The sequence below is a fragment of the Panthera pardus genome, unplaced genomic scaffold, assembly GCF_024362965.1.
Source record: "Panthera pardus isolate Hobbes unplaced genomic scaffold, ASM2436296v1 HiC_scaffold_7, whole genome shotgun sequence".
Classification (NCBI taxonomy): domain Eukaryota; kingdom Metazoa; phylum Chordata; class Mammalia; order Carnivora; family Felidae; genus Panthera; species Panthera pardus.
The window spans coordinates 6,843,680-6,866,521 of record NW_026527002.1 but is presented as its reverse complement, the minus strand read 5'-3'; the positions used below and the strand labels follow the sequence as shown (position 1 = coordinate 6,866,521).

At 42.5% G+C, this 22,842-nt stretch overlaps 1 protein-coding gene across 2 annotated transcripts in view; it reads right to left on the bottom strand.

Moving 5' to 3' along the window:
• LOC109258440 (RP1 axonemal microtubule associated) overlaps nucleotides 1–22,842 on the bottom strand; it is a 51,942-nt gene that overhangs the window by 14,445 nt on the left and 14,655 nt on the right. The window contains exon 1 of one of the 2 annotated variants that reach the window (XM_019435251.2): nucleotides 735–867. The exons of the other annotated variant lie outside the window; for it this stretch is intronic. The gene's annotated coding sequence lies outside the window, so the exon portion shown is untranslated. Of the gene's footprint in view, nucleotides 1–734; nucleotides 868–22,842 lie in introns of those variants that run through there. 2 annotated transcript variants of the gene reach the window in all.

Below are 22,842 nucleotides of genomic sequence, written 5' to 3'. Positions count from 1 at the left end.
GTGCCGTCGTTGCTCTCAATATCTGTACTGCCCAGAGCTAAATAGTTGCTCTACCAAGAGGGCTGTGCCTGCCCCCACCACCATTCACTTGATAAAGCAAATTAGACACCTATAAGCTGTACGTGTGTCATTTCACTAATTATATCTTAAATTTAATATACAACACACTAGGAATTCAGGCAATTCAGAAAGAAGAAGGAAGTAGACAACAAAATAAGAATATTAGTATAGTCATACGGTCAGTTCTGTGGCAATTCAGAGATTTGACATTACATGAAAAATTAGTTCATTACACAGATTATCATAATTCTGTGAGGTGGGGTTGGGGGTGGGAGTTCAAAAAGGAAATACACCAATTATCCCCTATGGTGATCATAAGCATTGGTGAATTAAAAGTAACTTCCTTCTTTAATGGATTGCACAGATTCCTCCAATGAGTAAATGGTGCCTTTGTAATCAGAAAAAACAAAGAATAAAACTCTACCCCCGTTTGAATATACTAGACTTTCTTGATTTCCTGATACTGAAGTTCTCTCCTACTTCAGTATTGGCATATTGTGAAGGTTTCTGGCATGTTTGGATAAAAAGTAATGATCATTAGCAAGATTGATTCCTTTTTTCTAACGGTTAAAAATGGAACACATATGTAATCTAGATATAAGATGGAAAATAAAATACAACTAGCTAAACACAGATTGTTTTCAAAATAAAGACGCAAATAGTTTTGTACTTACCAGAACTTGAAGCTTCCCTTTTAAAGAAAAAAATGTCTTAAGTTGTTTGTATAATTCATGTAAGGTTACCGGATAGGTAACCTGCTCATTTCGTGCAAGGAAACTAATGTCTTTGGATTTATTTTTAGTGTATCCACTCAGGGATTGAATACAGCCAATTAATTTAATCCAAGGTGATGCTAATCACCAGACAGAATTTACCTTAAGGGGACCAGAGCCAGAAACAAACTAGTTCCTGGTGTGCGGCACAGCTCTGAAGCCTTCCTAATTAAGAGTTTTTCTGGCAGTGTCTTGCTTACCCAGTCTCATTCTCAGGAGAAGATCGCCAATTCATAAGCTTTTCTGTCTCAGACAGCCTTAAGTTCCCATTTATTTATGTTAAAGAGAAAAGGCTGTTATGCTGCTAAAAATGAAGTCGTTTGACATTTTATCATTCTTTGATAAGTATTCCAAGTCAGTGTTTGTTCATGGTAGTCATTTAAGCATTCCTGTTTATCACTGCATCAATGTAGTTCTAATGAAAATGGCTGTGTGAACAATTTGGCTACTCAGCCTAACACAAGACAAATAAGAGAGGCACCACTCAAAGTGATTTTATGCTTCTGCATACACAGCACTCTTCTGCTTTGCTTAATCATGATGGGATTTGAGCAAGTTGCAAGACTTTGTCACACACGAGGTCCCCAGATGCACCTGCTGCCTCTAATGGCTACCTGTAGTCTAATCTGATTTGAAGATACCTCACCTAATCAGATTTCTTTCCAAGCTTCCTGCCTCTGCTCTGAACCACAAAAACAAGGTAAGCAGTCCTCCAGGAAAAAAGGATCAGGTTCAAACATGTGCTCTCGAATGTTGTCTCCAAACAGATCACAAAAGGAAAAAGATTATGAAATGGCACGCTCTGCCTGGTAAATACTGACTTCATAAGAAGTCAGCTATTAAAAAGTAAAAAAGAGTAAGGGAGGGAGGAGAAAGAGTCACCAAGTGCAGGAAGGAAAGATAGAGGGAGGGAAGGAAAGAAGTTGGGAGGGAGGGGTAGATACGAGAAACGATAATGTCTGACTTTGATACAAACGTCCATTTATAATCATCACTATTCACACAAAGACATGCCTATTGACTCAATAAAGAAATTTATGTTTACAGGGTAGAAATAGGCATGGATGGCATCATTACTAGCTCCAAATTGAAGTGCACATTTACAAAGTTTAGAGTTAGATATAACCAGCCCTGAAATAGTTAGACTAATGAGGCATTTCTGTTGACATTATTTTGAATCCTATAACCCACATCTGATAAACAATTCACATCCATCGGTTCTAATGAACAATGAAAAAATGTCAACTAAAGAACTTCTTCCGGGCACTTTTAGGAAAAGTAGAATTTCATACATCAGCACAAAGGAGCTCTCCTTTTCTAAGCATCTCCCATGGCACATGCCGCATTCCCACGACTCCAGTTGGGAAGAGGGACTAAGTGCACCTGTTGCCCAATCGTGCCACCGTGCTCTTTCCCATGGCACTTGTCTCTGGCAGACCCCAGTGTGGAAAGTCTACATCATTCTTCCTCAAGCTTGAAGTTGCAAATGAATCCCCTGGGGATGTTGCTAAACCGTAGCGTCTGACTCACTAGGTCTGGGGTGGGACCCGCGAGTCTGCATTTCTGATCCGCTGATGCCGGTGGCTGCTGGCATTCCACCACACTTTGATTATAAGGAGTCTAAGAAATGCCAGAAGCCTCTATGACACAGCTCGCTTTAAGGTTCTTCCCTGCTAATGGCTTCAGTGGCCATGATATCTGAGGTGACCTGTCTGACATACGTGGACTCCGTTCCATTCTACGTGGTCACCACTGGCAGAGAAGCCAGATCCCAGGGACTGCAGTCCACAGTGGTTGAGCATACGTGCTTTGAAGTTAGTCAGACTTCAGTTCACCTCCTGTCTCCTCCTTCCCCCTAGCTTTGTGGTCTCAGGCCATTGACTTAGTTTCTCCTCTGCCTGTTTCCTGGCCATGAAATGTGAGGAAATCCCTTATAGGCTCATCGTGAGGATTAACTAGGATAATACATGTGTTTGGCAGAGAGTGCCTAAATGTCCTAATAATTAATGGAAATTATTTTTTCCATGTTAATCTTTTTAAACACTTCACGGTCCTTGCAGCCTTTGCCCAAACACCCCACACCCTGCCCCGCCACCCCATTTATGATCTGACCAGCTTACCTTTCCAGTCTCATCTCAACCCACGTGTCTGACTCTGGATTGAATTACTTGATGCTTCTTAAATGTGGCTCAAACTTTTGGGCCTACTGTTTCTTTCACCTGGAATGCCTTCTCGTAGCCCAAACTCCCTGCCCTCCATCACCATCCACCTTTGCCTCTCTTCCTCCAATACTCAGTTCACCTCAGAAACCTCTCATGAACCCCTTGCCTTCCCACTACATGAACATTCCCTGCTGAAATAGATACCCTCCACTGTAATCTCTTATTTGTAAAAATACACACTCTTGCACATTTCATACTGCCCCACAACTGGTGATTTCTTAGTAAGCTCATTAAGCACCAGAAGTGCAACTTATCTATCGCCTCAGAATTTCCAGAAATAACTCAGTGCCTTGTACACGGTAGACAATCGATAAATGTCTACTAAAGGAATGCTCCTCTGCTTGTGTTTAATACAGTAGGTTATAGAGAGATTGATGTCTGAAGAACCCTCCCTCATCTTAACTGCTAGAATTTACCTCTCCAGGCAGGCCCAACGAACCCAGGGCAGATACCAGATTTAATCAGGATGCATCATCATTTTGTACAGTTAGCATGGAACACGCCCTTTGTCATTTCCATCCAACCCAAATGGAAGTCTGAGTATGGTCCATTCTGATGAAGTTACGTTGCTGGATGTCGAACCTGAGAGGTCTCTGTCTTGGAAACCATCCCTCACATCAAACGTCTCCCGGACTATGACACTGGCATCTGTCTTAGGCAACCTGTCTTCTCAGGCTGCTGTAACAGGATACTACAAACCGGGTGGCTTGAACAACAGACATTGACTTCTCACCGTTCTGGAAACTGGGAAGTCCAAGGTCAAAGTACCAGTCAGTCTGGTTCCTGGTTTGCAGACGGCCAGCTTCTTACCGTGTCCTCACACAGCTAGAGGGCAGGGAGAGTGCAAGTGTTCATGCTTACCTGAGAGCTCTCCCGTGTCTTTTCTTAGAAGGGCACTAATCCCTATGAGGGTCCCACCCTCATGACCTGATTACTTCCCAAGGGCCCCATCTCCAAACTGCATCACGTTGCAGGGTTAGGGCTTCAAGACACAAATTTTGGAGGCGCATAATTCAGCCCACAGCAGCACTGCCCTGCAGACTTGGGGTTTGTCACACAACTTCCCTCGTGTATTTGTTCATTCATTCATTCTACAGACATTTAACGCACACGTTGTGCACCAGGCACACACAGCAACGAATGCAACAGAAAATATCTCTGCTTTCGTGGAGTTTATGTTATCCAGCAGAAACGAATCGTAAACAAGTGGACAGCATGTTACACGATGCTAGGTGCTATGAAGAAACATGAAACCAAGTAGCAGTGCTGGAGGTCAGAGAAGGCCTCCGTGAGAAGGTGATGTGTGGGCAGATACCTGGAAGCAGTGAGGGGGAGGGGCATTAGGCATCCGAGAGATGAGCGTTTCTAGCGGAGGGTGTACGTGCAAAGGTCCTGAGTCAAGAGTGTGTGGGAAGTATGTGAGGTACTTGGGTGGTGATAGAAAGGTCAGGGTGGCTACAGTGAGTGGCAGGACACCAAGCTACGTAAGGCCCTGCGCCCTTTAGTAAAGACTTTGAAGCGAGATGAGAAACCAAAGGAGGGTTTTGAGAAGAGGAGTAGTTTCCAAGATTACTCTAAAATATTTACTCTGATGATTTGGATATTGTGTTAAGAACTGAAGTTAAACACAGGGGTAGGTGGTGGGGAAATGGTGTGGTAGAAAGTGCTAGGGCTCGGAATACCTGGAAAGCACTTGCATTGGCAGAAACTCTGAAGCAACTCTTTTGGAACTCGGGAGGCTATGTGAATGCTCGCAGCTTCCAGAAGGCTTGGCTGCTAAAATTGTGGTCAAGTTTGGTCTATTTCAGCCACTGGCATGGTAGTCGCCACTTATCTCTCCTCCACCAGCCCTGGGGCAGGCAACTATGGGGAAAAGAGCCTGCATTCCTGAAGCAGCTTGTGGGAGCCAGGGTGAGTAATAACGACCTTGTCCTCCAAATACTGGCATTCTGTGTGCTAATTTCTAATTACTGCTCCTGGTCATGGGGGCACATACAGAGGTGGGTGGCAATGGTTACAACTCCCACTGCCTGAAGTAGCTAACGGGATTTAAAGGGACAGCACCTGTGATCCCCCCCCCCCGCTTTTTCCCTTTCCCCCCCTTTTGGAAGCAGGCATTAAAGGCTAGCATATTCAGAAAACAACTGTGTATATGGGAAGACTTATCAAGCAGCATGATAGAGACTCACTCACACTGCGCAGCACTAACCTGCTATGATCTGATAGGACAGGACCATTTCTTGGTCTGTACCCTTGATTTTCCCTGACATATACCCACCACAGCTTACTGCCTGTACCCAGCCTTGCTGAATCTGGGCATTGCTCGGCCCACCTACAGAGCTTTTCCCACACCTCAGCATGCCTGTCTGCAACCTAGAGTCCCGCAAGACTAAGCAAAACAGCCTGATCTCTGGTGTTGGATCCTGCAACGGGACAATAGATAAGACAGGCCCAGCTTCTGTCCTCATGATGCTTAGCGCCTAACGGGAAAACAAACTCGGCCCGGATAGGCTTTACTAAACAAGATGTCGTATGGAATGCTTCTTGGAAGAAAGAGATTAACTAGCAAAGATTTCAGTATACACGGATGTGGTATAGGAAGGCGGGGCTAAGATGACGGCATAGCAGAACCCTAGGCTCCTGTCGTCCCTCAAACACAACTAGACAACTATCAAATCATTCTAAATATCCCAGGAATGAACCTGAACACTAACAAAACAAACCACAACTAAAAGGAGGAAAAAGCCGCACAGAAGAAGGCAATTAGTACAGAAACATGGTTTGGGGGAGAAACTGATCACAGGTGCTGTGGAGGGGAGAAAGCCCTGGTTGCAGAGAGAAGGCAGAGAGAGAGAAGAATACACAGGTACAGGGGATCAGACACGAGAACAGTTCCCCAAAGCCATTGGCTGTGAAAACAAGAGGTGCTGATATTCCAGAGTTCTCTCGACCAGCCCAGCGGGGCTAGAAGACGAGTTTTAAAGGTCAGCGGGCTCAGCTGAGAAAGAGCACTGAGGGCACTGCCCTGCTCCTGGGGAGGAGCCTGGCACACAGCCCCAGGGGAGGGGGTGGAGGGGGCAGAGGTGGGGAGGGAGGAGTGGGGGCAGACTGCCTTGGAAACTGTGAGCTGAAGAACGCCTGGGGCACCCAGACGGGAGATAATGCTCTCTTCTTGGAGGAGGCCCTGAGAGGCAGTGTTCACCACAGACGCCTCTCTGGGGACAAAGGAGAGCCAGCAGGACCCGTTTCTCTCCCCGGCCCCCCCCCCTCAGCGTCAACACAGAGCCACCTGCAGAAAGCAGCTCTGCCCCAGCACTGGCTGCCTAGCCTGCTCACACCAGGCCCCGCACCCCTACACTCTGGTGGTGCTGCCCTTCTCGGTCAAGCTAACCTCGGTCCCGGGGTGACGGGTGCTTTCCCCCAGGAGACCAGCAGAAACCCCGACCACAGCACGTCTCCTGACCCGAGGGCTCCGCACAGCCTCCAGCCTAGTGGAAGTGGTATCGGGTCTCACTTAACAAGCAGAGCAGAGCACAAGTCGGCGAAATCCGCCCCGCTCTGGCCGAGGTCGAAAAACTGCCCACTGCAGGCAAGGAGAGCCTCTGCAGACGACTGGCCCGAAGGATGGAGCAGCCAACAACAGCAGAGCTGAAGCAGACACTCCGTGAAGCTCCAGGCCCTGGGCACCACGTGACCTCTTCTTCAGAAAGCCATTACTCTCAGGAGCAGGAAACATAAAGGACTTTTCAAACACACGGAAGAAGGCAGAGACCTGGACCAAATGCCAAGATGGAGGGATTCAGCCCAAATAAAAGAACAAGAGAAGGTTGCTGCCGGAGATCTGACCAAAACGATCATAACAGAGAGAGAAGAACTAAAAACAGAGATTTCAGTATACGTGGGTTATTGTTGTCATGATATTTGCTATTAGCCTAGTAACTATAGTTAAAACTTCTAATTTTCACCAGATTCCCCCTGTTATTTTCCACCATTTTTTAATAGGATTTGCCTGTCCCGGACCTTTCATAAAAATGGAATCATGGTCAGTGTATATGAAAAACCACCCCATGCTGTTCTCACAGCCAAGTCATTTACCCTTTCCTTAGGCAGCAGAGGGCACAAAGCTTCCCACACACGTCCATTGAACACCCCACCGTGGTTCTCTCTACTTTTAAACAGCTTTCTTGAGTTATAATTTATATACCATGAAATTAATCCATTTAAAGTGGATGATTCAATGAGATATTCACAGAGTTGTGCAACCATCACCATAATACAGTTTGAGAATATTTAGAACATTCTAATTTTAGAACACCCCAGAAACTTTGTACGCATCCAACCACCCGCACACCAGCCAGAGACAACCAGGAATCTCTTTCTGTCTCTAATTGCATATTCTGGAAATTTCATATAAATGGAATCATGTAATATGTGGTCTTTAGTGATGCGTGGCTTCTTTCATTTAGCGTAGTTTAGCATAGTTCTTAAGTTTCATCCATGTTATAGCATGTATCAGTACCTCATTCCTGGTTATTGCCAAACTGTAATTCATTTTATGGATTTTTAAAATTTGTTTTATTTTCCTTATTCATTCACTGGTTAAAGGGCATTTGGGTTGTTACCAGTCTCAGGTTCTTGTGGACTGTACTTCTATGAACAAAAATGTGTAAGTTGTTGGTGAAATCATTTCTTTTTCGGAGAAAAAAATTACACCTATCTACATGTTGAAAATACTTTTGGTTTTCTTTCTGTTTACCTTGCTTTCTTATGATGGGATTTCAAAGCTTAACTTTTTTTACAATGAAGAGGGTATATCTTTGATAAACCCCATTACTTGCTTGTCTGGCCATTATATAAGTTCCTTATAGGTCCTGCAAATCAATACTCCTACATTATAAAGCAGAGTGGCAAAACAAAATGGTCAGATTAGTTGATAAAAATTTATTATCCAGACCAAGAAAGCCTTGGCAAAGAAATAGAAGATATAAAGAGGAACCAAATGGAAATCTTAGATCTGAAAATATATAATACCTGAAATTTAGGAGCTGAGTATATGGTCTCAACAGACCATGGAGAAGACATGAAGAATCAGTGAACTTGAAGGTGGAACAATAGAAATTACTCAACTTGAACAATAAAAAGAAAATGGATTTTTTTACATGAACAGAATCTCAAGGATCTACAGGATTTTAATAAAAGACCACTTCTAATTCCTCTTGCTAAGTAAAACTAAAAACCTTGGACATTATATATAAAATAAATACAGAGAAGGGGGCAGAAGGACTAGGAATCTTAGGACACAAGGAATGATATGGCAGTCTATTCCCTGGGTTGTCTTTTTGCCTCATGCATCTAGACTGGGTACTAGAGAAGCCAGCAACTCAGAAACACCAATGGAATCAGATTTAAAAATGGCCCAATAGAAGCCAGCTCTCTCTAGCCAAAGGTCTAGGAAAAGGGCAACCCTAGCAAGGAAGAAACAATATCTTCAACCACAGCCGAACACCATGGAGAAAAAGATACCTCCATCTGCCTTGAAGAGTTTTGACTTCTCTTCTTCTCCAGCTTCATGGTGGCATCTCTCCCTTTCCCATGCTGAGATGACATCAGTGAAGACCAAGTAGCGACTCAGCACTTCCATCCCCACTGGCAGTAGTGAATCCACACTGCTCCCCTCCTTGCAGTGTCAGAGGAGGTAGCAGAAGGAACCCAAAAGAAAGCCAAAGCTTTCACCACTATTTGGTAGTAGTGAGGCCACCTCTCCCCACTGGTCAGTGAGACCACACAGGAAACCTGAAATCCACATGCTATAATTTGACATTCTGGATCACAGATTTGATGGTATTTAAAATGTATTTACACTTACATAAAGACACCTGACATCACTTTAAACTTCCTACGCTACTTAAATCCACATCTACCCAGAACTAACAAGGTCCCCCTTCCCCAGGATGCCAAATGAGGCAATGTGGGGAACCTGAACTTCCATCCACACCTGACAGTAAAGAGGGGTACTCCCTTTCTCCTGGCAGCACTGTGTCAAAGAAGATCTGCTAAAACAAGTTTTAAACAGGATCCACAGTCTCATAACATAATACCCAAAATATCTAGGGTACAATTAAAAAAAAATCATTCTTCATACCAAGAACCAAGAAAATCTGACCTTGACTGAAAAAGACGTCAAAAATGCCAACACCAACATGACAAAAAAGTTGGGATTATCTGACAATAATTTTAAAGCAGCCATTATAAAAATGCTTCAGTAAGTAATGACAAACACCTTGAAACAAAAAATAAAAAGCCTTGGCAGTGAAATAGAAGACATAAAGAAGAATTAAATGGAAATCCTAGAACTGAAAATATATAATAACTAGAATTTAAGAGCCCAATGGATGTTCTCATCAGCACAATAAAGACAGAAGTAGAATCAGTGAACTTGAAGACTGAACAATAGAAATTACTCAATCTGAACAACAACGAGAGAATAGGTTTTTTAAAAATAGAACCTCAGAAAAGTCTAGGACCTTAACAAAAGAGCTAACATTTGGATCATCAGAATTGCAGAAGGAAAAAAGAAAGAAGGTAGAGCTGGAAAAAAAAAATTCCCAGAAATAGTGGCTGAAAACTTCCCCAACTGTGCAAAAGACAAACTGCAGATTCAAGAAGCCAACTGAGCCCCCAAAGACAATAAACTCAAAGAAATTCACACAAAGACACATCATTATCAAACTTCAGAAAACTGAAGACAAAATTTGGAAAACAGAATAGAGAAATGACCCATTACCTATAAGGGGAAAACAATTTGAGTGACAGCAGATTTCTCATCAGAAACCACAGAAGTGAAAAGGAAGTTGCAACCATTTTTCAAATGCTGAAATAAAATAGCTGTCAGCCAGAGTTCTAGATCCAGTGAAAACATCCTTGAGGAATGAAAGGTAATCAAGACATCCTCACATGAAGGAAAGCTAAGAGAATTTGTCACCAGCAGACTTACTCTAAAAGAACTGATAAAGGAAGTTATCTAATAGAAAGGAAATGATAAAAAGAATCTTGGAATATCAGGAAGGAAGAAAGAGCAACAGAAAGACTAAAGGGACGCCCGGGTGACTCAGTTAATTGTCTGGCTCTTGATTTCAGCTCAGGTCATGATCTCATGGTTTGTGAGTTTGAGCCCTGCATGGGGACTCTGCGCTGACAATGCTGAGCCTCTCTCCCTCTCTGCCCCTCCCCACCACTCGCACGCTCCCACGCGCGCTCTCTCTCTCTCTCTCAAAAATAAACTTTGTTTAAAAAGACCAAAAATATGGGGCGCCTGGGTGGCTCAATCGGTTAAGCAGCCGACTTCGGCTCACGTCATGATCTCGCGGTCCGTGAGTTCAAGTCCCGCGTCGGGCTCTGTGCTGACAGCTCAGAGCCTGGAGCTTGTTTCAGATTCTGTGTCTCCCTCTCTCTGACCCTCCCCCGTTCATGCTCTGTCTCTCTCTGTCTCAAAAATAAACGTTAAAAAAAATTTTTTTTAAACCCAAGAATATGAGTAAATATAGTAGACTTTCCTTCTCTTAAATTTTTAAATGATTTTTGACAGTTGAAGCAAAAAGTATAATATTGCTTTACATAATTCTCAATGTATGTAGGGGAAATATTAAAACAATTATAAATGAGAGAGTTTAAAGGGAGCGAAGCTTTCTACATTTAAACTGGTAAAATGTCTACCTCAGTAAATTGATCATTATATAGGTATAATGTAATACCTAGAGCAACCACTAACATACACAAAGAGATATGCTCAAGAATAATATAGATAAATCAAAATGGAACTCCAAAAACTCTAAAAGAAGGCATGAAGGAAAAAATAGAAAAATGAAAAAACAGAACAGAAAATTTTAAAATAGTGTGGCATATTTAAGCCCTAAGATACCAAAAATTACATTAAATATAAATGGGCTCACATACTGTATGAGTTCATTTATATAAAATTCTTGAAATGACAAAATTATGGAGCTGGAGAACAGATTAATGGTTGTCAGGGGGCAGGGATGGTGTTGGGAAACAGTGAGTGTGACCATAAAGGGGTAGCCCAAGGGAGATCTTTGTAGTGATTGGACAGTCCTGTGTCTTGATTGTGGTATGGGTGACACGTGTCATAAAAGAACGTATAACTATTCTCACACATTTCCGTCAACCCGGAAAGACTTTGTCCCCATTTACCGATATTTCTCCAGCCGGTAATCTTTCTTTCCTTATAGATTTGCCTATTCATGACATTTCATATAAATGGAATCATACAATATAGAATCTCTTGTGTCTGGCTTTTTTTATTTAGCATAATGTTTTCGAGGTTCGGTGATGTTTTAGCATACATCAGTACATCATTCCTTTTTATTGTATTCTGGTGCATGAATATACCATATTTTATCCATTCACCAATTGGTAGACTTTAGGGTTTTATGACTAATCTTGTTAGGCAAGTGGTGATGACAGTTTTAATGTGCTCCATACAACAAAACAGGCATAGCCCTTCTTCTGGAGATAATTGCTAATTAGAAATACACAGGAACTAAATAGTGGGGAGCCATAATTCCCAGGGCCATAGCAGACTCATTTCCCCATTTGCAAAACTTACAGAGTAGAACTGAATGGACACCAAATTCCACGAATAACATCTGTTTATCAACTCATCTAGCAGCTCTGTAATAATAATATTATAATGTATCGATTACTGGAGCGCCTGGGTGGCTCAGTCGGTTAAGTGTCCAACCCTTGCTTTCAGCTCAGGTCATGATCTCACAGTTCATCAGATCAAGCCCCACATTGGGCTCTATGCGGTCAGCACAGAGCATACTTGGGATTCTCTCTCTCCTTTCTCACTGCCCCTCCCCTGCTTGCACTGTCTCTCAAAATAAATAAACTTTAAAAATATATATATGGATTACTTATTTTGTGACAGGCACCATGCTTAATGCTTTAAATGAATTATTTATTGAATCTTCATGATGGCTCTGTGACATATGTACTATTATCGTCCCTGTTTTTCAGGTAGGAACACTGGTGTTGAGAAAGGAATAGTAATTTACCAAAGGACACGCAGTTAGTAAATAGTACAGCCCCTTACCACCTTGCAGTAATGTTCTCTAGTTAATGTTGAAGCCTATCTGTGTGGAGAATCAAAAAATCCGGGCTAAGGAGTTTTTATTCCCTTCTACAGAACATGGAAATGCACTGAGATTTTTGAGCAGGGAAATGACTTCATCAGGACTGCACACTTCCCTGACATTGCTAAGTCAGATAATTTGGAGGGAGGAGCCGGTGATGACAGACCAGGGAGGTGGCTCTAAAAATAGTTAAATCAAGAGTTCCTGAGGGCCTGAGTTAGAGTAATGAAAACAGGAATAGAAAGGAAGGAAATTATTCCCCCAAAACTTCAGAGGTAGACCCAAAAATAGCATAACAATAGGTTGATTATAGAAGGCAAGGAGATAGATAATTTATTTAATGCTTTAAATGAATAATCTTTTGTAAGTAAAGAATCTAGCACAGAGCACAGTTCAGCAAAACTTGTATGAAGCAGGTGGGGCAAAATTGGCAAGGGTTGACTCTTACTGAGTGCCTGCTATGGCCTCATTACAATGGACAACTTGACTTTTTCACGCCTGGGCAAAATTACAGGGTCACAAACAACAGTAGCCAACATAAGAGGAGAGGATATTAAGTCAGGAATTGCATAAATCCATTCCATCTTAACAAACTTCGTTAAGGTCCTTGAAAGACATGCAGGTGATAATGTTCAAACAGCGGTTATTAATACGACACTACAGATTGGGAGAGAGATTAAAAGAAGCAACAGATTTTAGAAGCATTCAAGTACAGGATGTAATCTGTGCCTTGGAATCGCTGAGAGAAAGAAGTGTGAAAAAGGTGAATGTTATTACTCATGTAATGAAATGAGCAAACTCTAGAATTACGTATTTATAGTTATGACATGGACAGGGCCTAAAATGGACAAGATAGCCTACGTCCTGTTGAGATAACAGAAAAAACCCAAATCACAGTGGAATTTCACATTCCCATTAGTGGCTAATCAGATGAAACTGATCTAAATGTACTCCAAATTAAAATTCAAAATGAGGGGCACCTGAGTGGCTCAGTCGATTAACCATCCAACTCTTGACTTCAGCTCAGGTCATGATCTCATGGTTCGTGAGTTCAAGAACCGCCCCCTCACCCCTGTCCCCATCAGGCTCTATGTTGACAGGACGGAGCCTGCTTGGGATTCCCTCTCTCTCCCTCTCTCTGTCCCTTCCCCCTTGCGATATCTCTCTCTCTCTCTCTCTCTCTCTCTCTCTCTCTCTCTCTCTCTCATAAATAAATAAATAAATAAATAAATAAATAAATAAATAAAATTCAAAATGATTCTGATTTAAATGTCTTAAATCTGTTTTAGTCTTACAGAAAAATAGTATTATTGAAGTAGAATTCTACATATCTCAAGAATTTAGGCCATACTAAATTATAGCTTATCATTTCTGTGGTTTGACAAAACTTATTTTTAATTCAGGGCAAATTATTGAGTTATAATCACTTAGTCAGAATTTGGTAAGTATTTACTGAATGAAAAAAAAAAAATGGGTTTCTCTAAAAAATGTGCCTGTCAGGGGTAAATCATATCTTCCATAAAGTCTTCAAGAGTGATCAAAATACTGGTAAGGAATATGTTTTATTTCATCAAAAAAAGGAATAACTTCAGCATGAGTGAAAGAAAATGCAGTTATCTTCAAAACGTATATAACCAAGCTATGTTTAAGAGACAAGTAAGTCAATACACAAAATTATTCCTAAATACCTTGGCAAAACAATAAAGCAAAGTTTCTGCTTAGAATAATCAGGTAAATAGATCTTAGGTTTATAATTTTCTCTCTCAGCTGATAAGTAATTCTTGGGATTTCAAGTCAGTTATTAGAAGCTGCCAGTGAAAAGAGTGATGTGGGGTAAATTTCCCCTGGGGTATTCTTTTCTTTTTAAGATTTTATTTTTAAATAATCTCTACACCCCATGTGGGACTCAAACTCACAACCCTGAGACCAAGAGTGCCATGCTTTATCGACTGAGACAGCCAGGTGCCCCCTGTCCCCAGGTGGATTCTTAGCACCCTACCACAGGGAAATATTTAGGCGCTTAAAGATACCAATTTGCCATAAAACAATGATGCAGGAAAGTTTCAACCTATCCATGTGATTAGACTGTTAGTTTAAATTATCTGGAGGATCCTTATTGCTTAGAGGACATAGACATTCTTGAATCAAGTGCACTATTCAGAAGGATTTATTTATTTGAAGACAGATGTAGGTTACTTTTTTTTAAGTGAGAAAAATACCTTGAAATTTTACTCTGGCTTGACATTTTTTACCTTAAGAAAGAAGACATTTAGATATTCTCTCCAAATAGCAGTTTTATTCTAATCCTTAGCACCAAATGCTATCATCAAGAACTTTCCTTTCCTGTTAGAGAATATTTTTTTAAACCCAAGCATGGTCTTTTTAACTCATTCTAAAAATGGAAATTTCTGAATTCAGTTTAAATTCTTAGTACACATATCTTTAATGAACAACTTTCATAATCATTACAGTGTCTCCAGTGGCCCTTGATTTGTCTTAGAATTCTCTATTTCTGTTCTTTCCCTTCTAGCACCCCTAATGAAATGAATGAATGCATAATCATAGACTGGAGTTTTAATTGAAGTTTGAAATGTAACTCAATTTTGCCTGAAAAACATCATGCCAAATTTGTCTATGTCTATACTGTTTTATTGTAAAACTGGTTTGAATTATTATTCATCAAATAAGTTGAGATCTATCATCATCGTCCCCCTTGGTTTTTCAAAATCTCCCTCTAAGCACACCAGAGAATTCCCAAGAAAAAGTGGAATGCTTGTAAAGGGAGAGAGAAGACGTCAAGAGGACTCTATTGCCAGTCCATACCCGATGGACACGGTCTGACTGCCACCACTGAGGCTACAAATTGTAGACTCAGCCTCCCCAGTCTCAGACCAACAAGTTCCAAGGCTGACCGTCCGTGGTCCTATCCTCTCTAGGGGTTTAGGAATGACTTGGCTCCTGCTCAGCAGGACAGGGAGCCCTTGGACACCTGCATGCCCCAGAACTTCAGCCTTCCCTGTACTCTCAGCGCCGTGGGCCAGACTGTGTTTCAATCTGCTATTCTTGATCTTGGTGAACGCTCCACTTAGCTGGGGACAAAGAGACTGCTGTCAGCACTCCGCTGATTGGACCAGCTCAGTCCAATCCCGATATGAGTCCCAGCCCCCTGCCCGATATGAGTGCTCCCAATGAGACTGTGAACTAAACACAAGTTCAAAGTGAATGGTAACTGATCCTACGCTTTCAACAGAGCAGTGTGGCAGCCCATCCCATACGGAGAGTCTTCCCCGTATCTGGTCTCACCTATTCCCTTCACAGTGAAGCCTTTTGCCTTTGTCCCCATAAGCCCTGCCGTCTGTCACCCTGCATACACTGGATATGACGATGTATACCAGATGGCCGTGAGATTAGCTGGATTTGTGAGTGATTACCAATTAAGTCGCTGATGTGGGAGAGGGAACAGACAGCTAATGCAAGGAGTTGAATCCCAGGCTGAGAGATGGAGATTTCCTGCAACAGCACTAATACAGATTTTTGAGAAGGAAAAAAGGACAAGACAAAAACGGTATTCCAGATGAGAACGCAATGCAGGCAGAGGATGGAAAAGACTGGGGAGAGTTGCATGAAAACAAATCTTTAATAATTGGCCTGGGCCTGGGTACTTCTGTAATGCAAAAGATAAGGTATATTTTTAATTTTTTTAAAGTTTATTTATTTTTGAGAGAGACAGACAGACAGAGCTCGAGAAGGAAAAGGCGAGAGAAAGAGGGAGACACAGAATCCGAAGCAGGCTCCAGGCTCCGAGCTGTCGGCACAGAGCCCGACGCGGGGCTTGAACTCACAGACTGAGAGATCATGACCTGAGCCGAAGTCGGACGCTCAACCAACCGAGCCACCCAGGTGCCCCTAAATAAGGTATATTTTAAAAAGAAACTCCAGCTGTTGCTAGTCAGTCAATGAATGTGCCAAACGTTGTTCTAAGCACTGGACAGACTGCAATGAGTGTAGCACAGCCTCTGGTCCCCAGGAACCATCATTATAATGAGAGGGACTAAGAATGTGATGGGCACCGGCCATCACTTTATTCAACACACATTCTCTAGCCTCCTCCCTTCGTGCCTTCCTCATGGAGGTTAGGGTCAGATACTCCCCTCCCAATCTCTCAGGTCCACCATCTAGGTGATCTTATTTAGGCCAAGACAGTGTGAGGGAAGATCTAAAGGGGCACTTCTAGAAACTTTTGCTTTTTTTAATAAAATAAACACACAGCCTGTGCCAGCCCATTTTCCCCCTGCCTGCCTCGAACATGAAAGGAATACACAGAGCTAGCAGGAGGCAACAGCATGAAGATAAAATATACACACTAAGGATGGCCAGGTAGGAAAATAGAAGGAGAATCCTGATAAGCTGTCTGGGCAGCTGGGCTAACCTGGTAACTACCTAACTCTTCCTGTTATATGAGAAAAATGAACTCCATTGCTGATACCAACTGCTGAAACAGAGCTCTTTGTAGCAAAGCAACCAAATCTGACCCAGGGAGATTACAAAAAAAAAAAAAAAAAGAGTATTTTAAAGAATATGGAGGGGTTTACAGAATCTATGAGATGTCTAAAGAATAAGGCTCAAGGGGCGCCTGGGTGGCTCAGTCAGTTGAGCGTCCGACTTCGGCTCAGGTCATGATCTCGCGGTCCGTGGGTTCGAGCCCCGCGTCAGGCTCTGTGCTGGCAGCTCAGAGCCTGGAGCCTGTTTCGGATTCTGTGTCTCCCTCTTTCTCTGACCCTCCCCTGTTCATGTTCTCTCTCTCTCTCTGTCTCAAAAATAAATAAAATGTTAAAAAAAAATTTAAAAAAAAAAGAATAAGGCTCAAACTTAAGACTCCAGAAACAACATATCAAACCTTGCATAGAACTGACCCGATGAGGAAAGCCGCTCTATACTGCAGAGCTGGAGACACCCCCACCAAAAAATCAATTCCCCCAGGAGTCTGCTGTCTTACCTTGTTCTCTTCCAACCTGCACAACTGCCTGTGCCTTAGGGGGGAAAAAAATGAAAATATGAGGCTTGTTCCATTCCTACAGGAAGAAATAATCTCTGCCTTACAAAAATCTATAAGTGGGTAATCTCCCAAACTCAAAAAGGGATTCAGATGCTAAGAATCTAAAATGAAGTCCAAATATACACAGCTACGGTGGGTTGTTTGCAAAAATGATTACCAGTATGTATTTTTTCTCTATAGCTACACCCCTTTACAATGTAATCTGTAAATTAAGAGGTGATGTCTGTTCCCCACCCCTTGAATTTGGGCAGCTTTGACCAATAGAATGAGGCGGAAGTGACAATATGCAAATACCTCAAGAGAACGGATGCACTCTATTCTGACAGTCCTATTATCTACCACATAAATAAGCCTGGGCTGGCCAGCTAGATGATGAGAGAAACCTAATCCAGGTGCCCCAGTCACCCCAGCCAACAGGCAACCAGCCCTCAGAAGCAGAGCCACCTACCTGACCATATACGCATGAGTAAGCCCAGTCTAACCCAGAAGATCACTCACTTGAGCCCAGTCTAATTGGCTCACTCAAAGAACTGTGAGTTCGGTGATTGCTTTAGCCACTAACTTTGGGGTGACCTTCTATGCCATAAGAGCTGAATGAAATACAGGAAGAAAGAAAGAAAGAAAGAAAGAAAGAAAGAAAGAAAGAAAGAAAGAAAGAAAGAATAAAGAAAAGGGGAAGGGAAGGAGAGAAGAGGAGAGGAGAGGAGAGGAGAGGAGAGGAGAGGAGAGGAGAGGAAAGGAAGGGAAAGGAAAAGAAAAACAAAAGGAAAAACAAAAAAAAATAAAGATGAAATAAAGAGAAAATGAGTAAATAAGATAATTTGACACAAAAATGATTTGAAAAAGATAAAAGTAGGTTGATTTAGTAGAAAGTAATAAGAGCTACTTAGTTTCCCAGGGAAGTCCTCTCTGAGAAGGGAACATATAAGGGGAAAACTAAATCTGAAAGACAAAAAATTCTATTCAAAGATATAGAAGAAATGTACTCCAAACAGCAAGGACAGCATGTGCAAAGGCCCTGAGACAGGAATAAGGCCAGTATGGCTGGAAAATATGAACAAAGTAAAAAGTAAAGAAAGGTAACATCAGAGAAACTGAAAAGAGACCAGATTATTTAGGGCTATCTAGGCCATAGTAAGGAGTTTGGAGTATATTTCCTGAGTAATCTGATTTATATTTTAGAGTTCACTCTGCTTGCTACTAGGAGGATGGATGTTAGAACAGGAGTAGAGGCTGGATCCTCATTAGGTTGTTACTGTAATAGTGTTGGGAAATCTTTGTACCTTCTGCTCAGTGTTGCCACGAACCTAATCCTGCTCTAAAAAATACAGTATTTTTAAAAATTGGGGGGGAAATGAAAGAATGGATCTCTAAGAGATTAGTAGGAGAAAGATACAGGCAAGGAGAAAGTCGACAGCACCTGATACTTACCGAAAAGCTGCTCTATGCCAAGTCCAGCCCCTGGAGTCACTGGGCCTCTGTAGGAAGCAATATGGATGAGTGGAAACAGTGGGGACTTTGGAATCACGCAGACCAGGAATCGGATCTAAAAGCTACCACTTAGGGGCGCCTGGGTGGCGCAGTCGGTTAAGCGTCCGACTTCAGCCAGGTCACGATCTCGCGGTCCGTGAGTTCGAGCCCCGCGTCAGGCTCTGGGCTGACGGCTCAGAGCCTGGAGCCTGTTTCCGATTCTGTGTCTCCCTCTCTCTCTGCCCCTCCCCCGTTCATGCTCTGTCTCTCTCTGTCCCAAAAATAAATAAATTAATTAATTAATTAAAAATAAATAAATAAAAAATAAAAGCTACCGCTTATTATTGTGTGCACTAGGGTGAATCACCCATCTGAGCCTCCCTATATTCTATAAAATAGAAATAAAAAAAGCTATGTCCTGGGCTGCTTAGTTCAATGAGTAGCGTAGGGAAAGTGCCTAGGTACTTTTTAAATGGTAGACATTCTAGAAGTGTCTAATTCCTTCACATTTTACTTCCCAGGTGGAAGATCCAGTATCTGAGTAGAAACTGAAAGCCAAGGGCCACTGAAATCAAGGTAGACCTATGTCTGGAGCTGTTATAAAGTCAACAACCTCCTTTCTTCCTGTAAATCTCACTCAACAGCATGTTCCCCCCATTACTCTCACCTACCTGCACCTACAGGCTGCCAACACTAGCTTGTGACCTAACACGGCAATTACAAAACCTCAGGCTAGACTGAAATGTCAGCTTGTGTCCTTTTCTGTTGCCAAAGCCCATTATCCAGATCCTTCCCGGGGCCCTGCTTCCTGCCACGGTGGGATCCTAACACCGCAGCTACTTTCCTAAACTCCAGCCCGACTGCTTGCTCTAATCTTCCAAACGTGCTTCCTGCACCAGTCTGCATTCTGAGCCCGGCTCCGAACGTCAGTGCCATGATTAACGTTCTCTGGGTCCCTCTCAGTCCCACACTGGCCTCTCCTACTGCTTCTCCGTTCTTCTATTTGCTTTTTCACACCCAACTGCCTTCCATATGCTCACAACCAGTTGCGCTCCTCTGTGACAGGCCGTCCTGAAAGCCTTGTCCATCGTGGAAGCATTGTTCTTGCAAGATTGCTTCTTTAATCTTTACAGCACAAAGGATTCTTCTGCATTTGGACTGCTTTTCCATCCCTGCGAATACTTTAAATTCAACCATGCTCCATAATCTGCAGCTATATTCACAGCATAAAATCACAAGTTGACCTGCCAATGGATACTAAATTCTTCATCAAAGGTGGATTAACTCTACTCTAAATGTAATTCAAAAATAGCAATGGCCATAAGGCAACATGATGGGACAGCTTTGCTTCGTAGGAGGAGAAATTCGCAAGACAGGATTTAAAATGGACTAAACTTAACAGTATGAAATGGCATTTTTGCTGTAATTTTAAGCTTTGTAGAATTTATAAATATATCTGAGGGAAAAAAAAATACCAAGAGGGCTAAAGAAAAAAAATACATTCGAAAATACAAAAAAAAAAAAAAAGTAAGATAACTTTCCACAGACTGACAAAAATTAAAAATGGAAAAAGTCCTTAGGCCACCTTGTTCATTTCCCTGCCAGCATAGCTCACTCTCGAGTGTTTGTCCAGTCTAATTTTAGATGACCTAAGAGTTTTGGCTTCAGGCACTTTATTTGTAAAACCATTCCACTGTCTAAGGAACCTCCATAAGTTGTCAACCCCTCCAGTTCTTCAGCCTAAATTTTAAAGTTTCCAATATGTTCCAAAGGTTTCCTTGGCTTTCCCTGGTTGCAACATCCAGATACAGTACTAGAGGGAGAATTTCCTCTTCCTTGTCAGATCTATCTTTAAAATACCTACGAGAGATGAAGCCTCACCAAAACCAGGATAGGCATTCTCTAAAGATCCCTGGACTAGTAGAGGAGAACTCGAGTCCTGGTTTCCTTGTTTTCAATATTACAAACTATGCCAGAGTCTTAAGTATGTCTGAGTTACATTTTGCTTCCCACTGTCCAAATAGTTCATTGAAAGACATCATAAACACTAACAGTTATCAAATGGCTAATACATGCCAGTCATTAAAGCAGGTGCTTTATACGCACTGACTCTGAGCTTACAACAACCCTGCACGGCAATTATTCATCTCCTTCTACATATGAGGAAACTGAGACTTGTCTTGGGTCCCATGGCCAGTTAAATGCACGCTGGAGCCAATATTTCCGTTAAGTTCATCTGGCTCGAACTCTTGCTTTTTCTGCCGCCGTATGCTGAGCCCTGATCCAGGGCTCTCCAAATCCAAACAGAAGGCGTGTCCTGATCCAGGCAGCATGTGAGGATAAAGAAGAAGCAGAATACTACACTTCCTAGGACATCAGCTGCCTCTAAGAGCTATCTCTAGAGACAGGCTCGGAGAGAAGTGGGTGAATATTGTAGGTCCGTGCGTGCGACCCATTTTGAAGAGGGGATTGGTAAACAGAGTTAACTTGTGGGCAAGAGGAACCTAGACTCAAAGGCGAGGGGAAATGCCAGGGTATGGAGTGGAGTCTAAAGTTCCCACCTTCCCTAACCACTGATATTCAGCAAGCACATTTTCATTGCTGATCATTCTAGGGTGGCTTCAGGCATCCTGGATCCATATTATCCAAGGCTTTAATTTTTTTTTTAATCTTTATGTATTTATGAGAGAGAGAGAGAGAAAGAGCAAATGGGAGAGAGAAAGAGAGAGAGGGAGACACAGAATCCAAAGCAGGCTCCAGGCTCTGAGCTGTCAGCACAGAGTCCAACACAGGGCTCGAACTCACGAACCGCAAGATCATGATCTAAGCCGAAGTCACCACGTAACGGACTGAGCCACCCAGGCGCCCCATCTATTATCCAAGGCTTTGAATCAGGGTCTGAACAGACTTATGGGACCAGGTGTTTTAAGGAAGCTACCCCAGCCCCTAAGAGAAAGAGTAGGACTCATTCCTGCAGCTGACTCGATAATCCCAAACACCCCAGACTGACAGAGGATGGAGATACGACACGAGTGAGCAAAGCCTTCCTTGCAACAGGGAGGAGCACATCTGCCCAGGAAGGTGAGTCATTAATGCCCCCGTGCTCTTCAGCCTTCAGAATCGATCCTACGTTTCAGCTTCTTGAATCTTTATGGGTAAAACATGCTGACTAGACTCAACGTCAGTTTTCTTACTTTTCTCCCTCATTTGGAGGGAAATGTGGAGAATCATCAAAGGAGCCGGTCTGTAGTTACTGATTTGCAGCTGTGTGTACTGCGATAACACAAGTGGAAATCTGGACACTTGAAGCCCCTGACTTCCCTTTCCTAGACAAAAGCTATGTTGATTAGATTGGCAGTTCCCGGAACAACAACACCAACACAGCTCTTCAAACTTGCTGTAGATTTCGAGTCGCAACTCTCATTGACCGTATATCCAACCTTCAGAATGAAGCGTTGGAACAAAAACAATTGGAAGGTTAATTAAGAATCTGCTCATTTGGGGAAATGATTTCATTTCCCTCATTTTTCAAGGGACAATAAATAGAATTCTAAGAAGGGTATGCGTCCAAATCCCAGCCCTGTGGCTTATAGCGTATACGACTTGTGTTGAGGCACTTAACTTTCCTGACATGTTTTGCCAGCTGAAAAATGTCTACACTAACACCCAGCCCCCAGTGTGCTGTCAGAATTAAATGAAGTAACTTGCTTAGCACAGTGTCTTCTGTGCCACAAATGCTGGAGTCCTTCCTTTGACCCACCGGACAAAAAAAAACAAAAACAAAAAACAGAGCAACTCATTTTGTGAAACCATAATGTATTCTTATTTGAAAAGAACCACATCCTCTTGGGACCCTTGTTAGAAATTTTTAAATATTTCACTTCCAGGGGCGCCTGGGCGGCTCAGTCGGTTAAGCAACTGACTTCGGTTCAGGTCATGATCTCACAGTTGCGTAAGTTCGAGCCCTGCGTCAGGCTTCCCACTGGGGCGCCGAGCCCACTCGGGATTTTCTGTGCCCCTCCCTCTGTGCCCCTCCCCCCCTCAAAGATAAAATGAACAAATATTTTTTAAAATTACAAAATAAAACATTTCACTTCCAGAGCAAAAAT